This window comes from Neofelis nebulosa, chromosome 8 (genome assembly GCF_028018385.1).
Source record: "Neofelis nebulosa isolate mNeoNeb1 chromosome 8, mNeoNeb1.pri, whole genome shotgun sequence".
Taxonomy (NCBI): domain Eukaryota; kingdom Metazoa; phylum Chordata; class Mammalia; order Carnivora; family Felidae; genus Neofelis; species Neofelis nebulosa.
The window spans coordinates 105,013,148-105,021,831 of NC_080789.1; the positions used below are offsets into that span (position 1 = coordinate 105,013,148).

At 44.1% G+C, this 8,684-nt stretch overlaps 1 long non-coding RNA gene across 2 annotated transcripts; it reads right to left on the reverse strand.

Annotated features, from left to right (window-relative positions):
• Positions 1–14: 14 nt before the first annotated feature.
• On the reverse strand, positions 15–4,999 carry LOC131520175 (uncharacterized). 2 transcript variants are annotated; one of them, XR_009265963.1, is made up of 3 exons: positions 4,892–4,999; positions 1,625–1,743; positions 15–232 (listed from the first exon to the last, which is right to left on the reverse strand). It is a non-coding gene; the product is annotated as an uncharacterized LOC131520175 (long non-coding RNA). The 2 variants fall into 2 exon arrangements; XR_009265962.1 differs by having other exon boundaries at positions 1,625–1,740; positions 4,892–4,980.
• Positions 5,000–8,684: the final 3,685 nt, after the last annotated feature.

An 8,684-nucleotide genomic window follows, 5' to 3' on the forward strand; every position in this document is an offset into this window, starting at 1 on the left:
TCTTGCCCCTGTGACACCCCAAGTTGGTCGTCTTCCTTGGCTGGGATTCTCCTGGCCTTCTGGCCACTGCCCTCTCACCCACTTTTCTCGAGCCCCCTAGGTACCTGGGAATCAAAACCCCACCAGGGTTCTAGCCCTGGTTTAACCACTGACCAGCTATATGACCTCAGGCTTTCAGTTTCTTCCTCGGCACAGTGGGAGCCATGGCACAGTGGGAGCCACGAGGGTACAACTAAGGGGAATAAATAAAATAAATGAAGTACCCGCAAAGTGTCTGAACATTGGAGGCCCTCCATAAACGAAGTTATCAACCAATCATTACTCATGGGATGAAAACAATGGATGGGCTATTATTCAGTCAAAAAAAGGAATGAAGTACTGATACCTGTTACAGTGTAGATGAACCTCGACAATATCACACTGAGGGAAAGGAGCCAGACACAAAAGGCTGTATATGGTATGATTCTATTTACATGAAATATCTAGAATCGGCAAATCCATAAAGACAGAAGGTAAATTGCCAAGTGCTGGGGGTGGGGGAAATGGGGACTGACTGCTCAGTGGGTACAGGGTTTTCTTTTAGGGTGGTGAAAATATTTCAGAACTAAATAGAAGTGGTGGTTGCACAACATCATGAATGAACAAAATGCCACTGGATTGTATACTTTAAAAATGGTAATTGCTCAGGGAGCCTGGGTGGCTCAGTCGGTTAAGCATCCAACTTCTGCTCAGGTCATGATCTCACAGCTCTTGTGAGTTCGAGCCCCGTGTCGGGTTCTGTGCTGACAGCTCAGATCCTGGAGCCTGCTTCTGATTCTGTGTCTCCCTCTATCTCTGCCCCTCCCCCACTTGTACTCTCTCTCTCTCTCTCTCTCTCTCTCAAAAGTAAATAAATATTAAAAATAAAATTAAAATGATTACAATAAATAGGGTGTGATATAGTGAGTTTCCAAATTTTCTTCTAGTTCCAAATCTAAAGTTCTATTAATAGTTCTTCTCCTTAACACTTCTCCCCCTGATATGTATGGGGGATGGGTGGAGGCAACCAGAGCCAAAGGGTGAAGGAGAATTCTCTCAGTACTCCAAGGGCTTGCCAGAGCTCTGGGAATGTGCCCATTCTCCCCACTCTGGGTTAAGAATAGTGGTGGAAAGCAGGAGGTCCCCTCACCTAGGATCCTAACATGTCAGAGCTGGGCAGGCCATGAGGACACAAGTCGAATCCCCTCAGTGTTTAGGTGGCCAACCGAGGCCCATGGGCAAGTGACTTGCTTGGGGCCACAAAGCCAAGCAGTCCCTGCCCCTCCTGGCAGTAGAAAGGAGGCTGGTTGCTAGGACTCAGGGGCTTGTTTTCTCATCCTGCCTCTCTTCTGTTATCCTACTTCTGCCCATGATGCATGGATTTTGTCACCTCCACAATGAAAGGCCCTGGGGAAACTTAGAAGGTTGGTATGAAGGTTTGGGGGGTGGGAGGAAGTAGGCCAGGCGGATGCTTAACCGACTGAGCCACCCAGGCTCCCTGAGCAATTACCATTTTTAAAGTATACAATCCAGTGGTTCTTCACAGAAGGCTGCCTACCCCCTGGCCTGGAAGGTGCAGGAAAACAGAATGGTAAGGTGCACTTACACAGACTCCTGCCTTGGCCGACCAAGACCACTCAAGAGGTTGCTAGCCTCATGTCAGAAGGACTTCCACCCTTCCCACCAGCTGTTTGCTCTGTTCTCTGGATAACCGTCTTTTTCCTGCTGGCAGGGAGACCACACATTATCAGAGGCCTTCTTGTCCACTGGCCACCCTAAACTGCAGAAGCAACACCCTGGAAATTCCTGATGCGGTGGGCCGTGGAGATCTGAGGGACAATGACAGCATCCATACACCCTCCTGGTCCTGGGGTCTCTTCCAAGGCAAGCCCCAGCTCAACCTGCTGGCAACCATGAACACCCCTCATCCCCCAACCCCACATTCACTAATAAATATGGCATCCTCGAAAGCCTCTGTTGGGGTGGAGTGGGGGATTCCTGTAACCCAGACCTGCCTTAGAGATCTACTGTCCTACCACAACTTTTGACGGGAAGCAGGGTGAGCATCCCTCCCTCGACATATCACCAACCCCATGGGACACCTTATGACCTGCTGAATGCCACCAGCCTCATGGAAACTGATTAATCTCACCCAGCACAGAGGCCTCAGAGCCACTTCCGGGTCAACACCTCCCCTTCCTCAACCACCCTATCCGTAAGCCAGGTATAGTCTCATGAGCTGGATGGCCAAGGCCAGTTCAGGTCCCTGAGTTACCAGGGCCTGAGGAATGGTTGGGGGTCAGTGAGTGCTGGAGGCTGTGGGGCTGGGAACCCCTGAGGGAGATGCAGGGGTTTTGCCAACCATGATCTTCAGTCTTCATTCTTCATCTGGCTCTCTGCCAGTGTTGTCCTGTCTAATTGCCATCCCTCAAAAAGCCCCATTGCTGCTCCCCAGTGTGACACATCAGACATCCTCTCTCCAGGCTTCCCCAGATTCACTTCCCACCTTCCTCAGGGCCCTCTGCCCTGTCATTTCTACTCATCACTGACTTGCTTATTCCAAACCCTTTGTCTTCTTGCTTCTCTTCCACCTCCAAGCCCTCTCCTACTTGTACTGTCTGCTGAACCACATACATGTGTTTATTTACAATGTAAATAATTACTTCTTCCTATTTATCATATTTAGTGGTTTTCTGTGGCCACTCATACAGTTCCCCATCTCATGGTAGTCTCAAGCCAACACACACTCTGCAGGTCCCAGGACAGAACCTCACAAATGTCTCCATGCTTGTAAGCTAATGCTATTGCATCTTGCCATTGTTCAGAGGCAAAGGTTTTGCTGGGTGGCTCCCCTCGGCCCACCATCACTCCCACTGGATGTCCACTGAACACTGACACTAGGTATCATATATGGTTCTTAGAGAATAGTCTCTGACTTCGTTAGCATGAATGTCACTAGGAAATGGAGGTCATGTCTAGGGGTGCCAAGGGCAGGCCCAAAGCTTAGGCAAGGAGGAAGGGGGAAATGGAGGGAAATGGAAGCAAGAAAGGAAGCAGATAAACACAAGAGGGAGGAAGAGAAGTATTGAAGCCAGAGGAAAGGCAAAACAGGAGTCTCTGAAGCTCAGAGGTCCAGAATATTTGGTGGCATTGGGCAGCTTGGTCAGATTCTCTGAGGGTATTTGCAGGATCCAGATTTTGGCAAAGACCCCCGCGGTGAGAAGAGTTAGCAAATAAATCCTATGGGTGCAAAGGAAAGGGGATGAGTAGAATAGGGTCTTGAATGATCCCCTAGGGCATTAGTTGGATTCTGAGGCTGAAAAATTCAGGCAGGGAACTCGACAGGCTGTTCTGGTGTCTCATCACCTGCGTAGATGGGGTAATAACAACATGTTTCCTCCTGTGTCCACTGGAGTCCTGCTGCCCAATGCATTCAACTAATGTCTTAGCCTGGTAGTTTTTGGGGTGGAGGTAGGGTGATACATTTCAAAACTGGTATGACCTCCTGGGACCTTTGCTAGACAGGATAATTCTGGAAAACAGCTTCATTCCTGTCCTCAGCAGATCTGACAGGTCCAGAGGATAAAGACTGAAATAGAACTGGCTGCCTTTAACCTTCCACGGGCTCAAGGGAGCTGTTTGTCTAGCTCTGAATAACCCATTCTATGAAGAATATTCTGGGAATTTCCTTATGTGGCAGAGCAATGTCTGGGTGATTTCACTGTGCCAAATGAGCTCTCCTCTCCATCCCTACCATCAGAGATAAGAATTGGTACTAGTCAGCCTTGAAGAAAAAAGGTTACAAGAAGAGGTATAAAGATATTCAGAGGCATGAAAGTGTATCACAAGGAAGGTGGGAACCAGTTCATCTCCATCTCTACTAAGGCTTGGACAGGAAGGCAGGGATTCTGAATATAGGTACAGGGATTTAGATTAGATATAAAGAACTTCCTGAGTCAATGGAGAGTTGTTGGCATAGATTAGATCAGGTTCAAGGAACCAGCTGTGAATCTATTTGGACCAGTGCCATCCAATAGAAATATAATAGACCGGTATATGTAACTTTAAATTTGTTAGTTGCCATATTTAAAAAAGTAAAAATAAACCAATGAAGTTGATTTTTATAAAGTACTATATTTTACTTAATACAATAGATCTGAAATATTATGAATATAAAATAATGTAATCCATGTAAAAATAGTTGAGATATTTCACATTGTTATCTTATATTGTTTTCAAAATCTGGTGTATATTTTACACTTATAGCAAAGCTCTCTTCAGCCTAACCACACCTCAAGTGCTCAATAACTGTATGTAGCTGGTGACTGCTATATTGGTCAGCACAAATCTAGACTTGCTAAGGGTTGTCTGACACCCAGTGGCAAGTATAAGGTGTGATCTGGTTTTATCTGGAGGCAGAAAGTTCTCTAGAGACCTGAGAGCCTCTGAGGGTAAAAGTCAAGAAAGCCTTAACTTAGGAGCCCCTCTCAGCCTTCCTCATTGCCAGAAATACAAAGACCCATCGCCCTCTGGCTGTTCTTAGAACCCACACAGCAATGTTCTGTGTTCTCTTTCAGTAGAGGAAATCCCAACTTCCTCAGGTCTGTTGGACTTGGGGTTTGGCGGCTAGTCAACCCAAATGGGAAGAGCACTGCGCCAAGCAGAGCAAGGAAAAGGGTTCATCCTGGGGTAGACAAGGTAGCTCTATTCTCTCCATGGCAGGAGACAATGCTCCATACCTCAGTCAGTCTTCCTGGTGCAAGTGACTGGTCACCAGAGGAGCCAGGCTGGACAGAAGGGATGGACAGGTGTAAATCTACCCTGTCTGGGGTGTGTGTGGGGACAAGCACTGTCTCAGCCTACCTTATCTTACCTGCAATATTCTGAGTTCTCTGTCTGAGACACCCTTCCTCCAGGTATGTGCACAGCCTTCACCTTGTTCTCATCTCGGCACAGTGTCATCCACCCACCACCCTACCCCATCACTCTCTCTCCTCTCATCCTGCTCTAGTTTTGTTCAGCATTTACCACAACCTGACATTATAAATGTTGTTGTTCCTTATCTGCCTTCCACGTTACAATGTGAACCCCATGAGGGTGGGGCCTTCATTTCATTCACCATCCTAGGCCCAGAGCCTACCTCGGTGTCTGACACGTAGTAGGTGCTCAATAAATATTTTTTGACTGAATGAAAGGAAAACTTGCTATAATTCAGAGGAGAACCAGTGCAGTGAGGGAGCCAAATCTCACACTTCCATTTTTCTCCTCATGAAATTTCTGAATCTGGATCCATTCACTTCAACATCTATGTGAACCACAAGATGAAATAAATGAGAGAAATTACAGATATTTCCCAAGTATCTTGGAAGGGAATATCTCCACTTCCTCTGTTCCTCACTGTAGAAGACTGGTTTAATATTCCTGAATAGTGCTCCTGGAAGTTTTCTCCCCCTGTGTCTCATCATTAGAGCTCAATGTAGTTATCCCTTGTTAATGAACTGGTTTGTTGAAGTCTATAATCTTTAGGTTAAAAAAATGACCAGGGGATGAGCATCTGGCTGGCTCATTAGAAGAGTGTGTGACTCTTGACTGTGGGTTCAGGCCCCATGTTGGATGTAGAGATTACTTAAAATAAATAAGCTAAAAAAATGACCAGGGGAGGGGAGTGAGGTAAATTATTGGCAAAGACACAGACCACCCAGCTGAGGATACAAACTGCCTTCAGAGGTAAGTTATTGGCAACGACACAGAACACCCAGCTAAGGATACAAAGTGACCTCAGAACATTCCCTGGCACTCTCCACCATTTTTTTTAGGATTAGATGAGGCTAGATTTTTTTAAGCCAAAGTATAGTTGACATATACTATTAGTTCCAGGTGTACTACATAGTGATTTGACAATTATATACATTATGCAGTGCTTGCTATTGTGAGTGTGGTTACCATCAGTCACCCTACAAAGTCTTAAAATATTATGGACTATATTCCCTAGGAGATAATTTTCACCCTCATGAATTATTTTTTATAGTTAGAAGTGAATCTCTTGGGGTGACTGGGTGGCTCAGTCTGCTGAGCGTCTGACTTCAACTCAGGTCATTGTCTCATGGTTTGTGAGTTCAAGCCCTATATTGGGCTTGCTGCTGTCAGCACAGAGCCCGCTTCAGATCCTCTGTCCCCCTCTCCTTCAGCCCCTTCCCCCTTGTGCTCTCTCTCTCAAAAAAATAAATAAAACATTTAAAAAAAGTTTGCACCTCTTAATCCCCTATACCTGTTTTGCCTATCCCCCTAATTCCTTCCCTCTGGCAACCATCAGTTTGTTCTCTGTATTTATGGGTCTGTTCCTGTTTTTTGTTTATTCATTTGTTTTGTTTTTTAGATTCCACATATAGATGAAATCATGTGACATTTGCCTTTGACTTAATTCATTTAGCACACTACCCTCTTGGTCCATCCATGTGGCTGAAAATGGCAAGATCTCATCCTTTTTATGGTTGAGTAGTATTCCAGTGTGTGTGTGTGTGTGTGTGTGTGTGTGTGTGTACTACATCTTTATTCATCTATGGGTAGACACTTGGATTGCTTCCATATCTTGGCTGTTGTAATTAGTGTTGTAATATGTATAAAGGTATATATATCTTTTCAAATTAGTGTTTTCATTTTCTGTGCATGAATACCCAGTAGTGACATTTTATACCACATCTTTATCCATACATCTATTGATGGACATTTAGGTTGCTTCCATATCTTGGCTATTATAAATAACACTGCAATAAACATAGAGTGCATATATCTTTTTGAGTTAGTGTTTTTTTAAGTTTATTTATTTACTTTGAGAGAGAGGGAGAGAGTGAACATGCAAGTGGTGGAGAGGCAGAGAGAGACAGGGAGAGACAGATCCCAAGCAGGCTCCACACTATCAGCACAGAGCCTGATGCAGGGCTCAAACTCATGAATGGTATCATGACCTGAGCTGAAATCAAGAGTCAGACGCTTAACTGATGCCCCTTGAGTTAGTGTTTTTATTTTCTTTGGGTAAATACCTAAAAGTAGAATTACTGGATCATATGATAGGTCTATTTTTAGTTTTTTGAGGAGACGCCATACTGTTTTCAGACTGGCTGCACCAGTTTGCATTCCCACAAACAGTGCAAGAGGGTTCCCCTTTCTCCACATCCTCACAACATCTGTTGTTCTCGTATTGTTGATTTTAGCCATTCTGACAGGTGTGAGGTGATATCTCATTATAGTTCTTATTTGCATTTCCCTGATGATAAGTGATGTTAAGCACCTTTTCATGTGTCTGTTGGCCATCTGTATGTCTCTGGAAAAATGTCTATTCAGTAGGTTGCCTTTTTGTTTTATTGATGGTTTCCTTTGCTATGTAGAAGCTTTTTATTTTGGTGTATTCCTAATTGTTTATTTTTGCTTTTGTTGCCATTACCTTTGGAGTCAGATCCATAAAAGTGTTGTTAAGGTCAATGTCCATGAGTTTACTGCCTTGTCTTCTTTTAAAATTTTAATGGTTTCAAGTCTTACATTTATGTCATTAATCCATTTTGAGTTTATTTTTGTGGGTGGTGTGAAAAAGTGGTCCAGTTTCATTGTTTTGCGTGTGGCTGTCCAGTTTTCCTAGCACCATTTGTTGAAGAGACTGTCTTTTCCCCATTGTGTGTTGTTTCCTTTGTTGTAGATTCACTGACCATGGGTTTATTTCTGGGCTCTCTCTATTCTGTTCCATTTATTTATGTGTCTATTTTTGTGCCAGTACCATACTGTTTTGTTTACTACAGCTTTGCAGTATAACTTGAAATCTGGAATTGTGATGCCTCCAGCTTTGGTTTTCTTTTTCAGGCTTGCTTTGGCTATTCAGTGTCTTTTGTGTTTCCATACAAATTTTAGGATTGCTTGTTCTAGTTCTGTGAAAAATACTACTGGTGTTTTGATACGAATTTCACTGGATCTGTGGATTGCATTGGGTTCATCTTATCAAAGGGAGTTCTTTAGCTCCTTAAAAAAACTTGGCTTTCCGTTGCCAAAACATTCTCATTCTCCCTACAATTTGAGGAAAAGCAAATTTACAAAGAAAGAAAACAAAGAATACAAAAAAGGCAAAAGAGAGTTTTTTTACCCCTTAGCCCTACTCCAAGATGGTGTGCTAGATAATGAATGAGACAGTATTAGTTTGGGTCACAGAACACAGGGACCAATTTGACTCTTTTTGCACAGCTATATTCCAAAGAATGGCATTTCCTGAGCACTAGTGGTTCTGAGCGCCAGGCAACAAAAGCCTTGTCAGAACTGGAAAAGAGGTGATGCCGTCCCCAACCTCACTGCATCCAAACTGTAAACTCCAAAGGCTCCATTCTATACCACAGGTATGTTTACTCCTCCCTCGGGTTTTGTCTGCAGACCTAAGTGCACCGATGAGTTTGGAGACATCCCATCCATGTCATCAGCCTGGCCCAACGCAACTTTGCTAAGTGCTCTGGAATCATCTCATTCTTGTTCATCGATAGCATTACTTTTCCAAGAAATGGATTAATGAAGGACTCTTGAAGATGTTGAAGGATTTTTCAAACCTAAAGAATGAATTGCCAAGAATAAAGTTGAAGGAGATACCTTTTAGTGTTGGCCTGCCCAGCATCATAGTATGTAGGCCACTCACT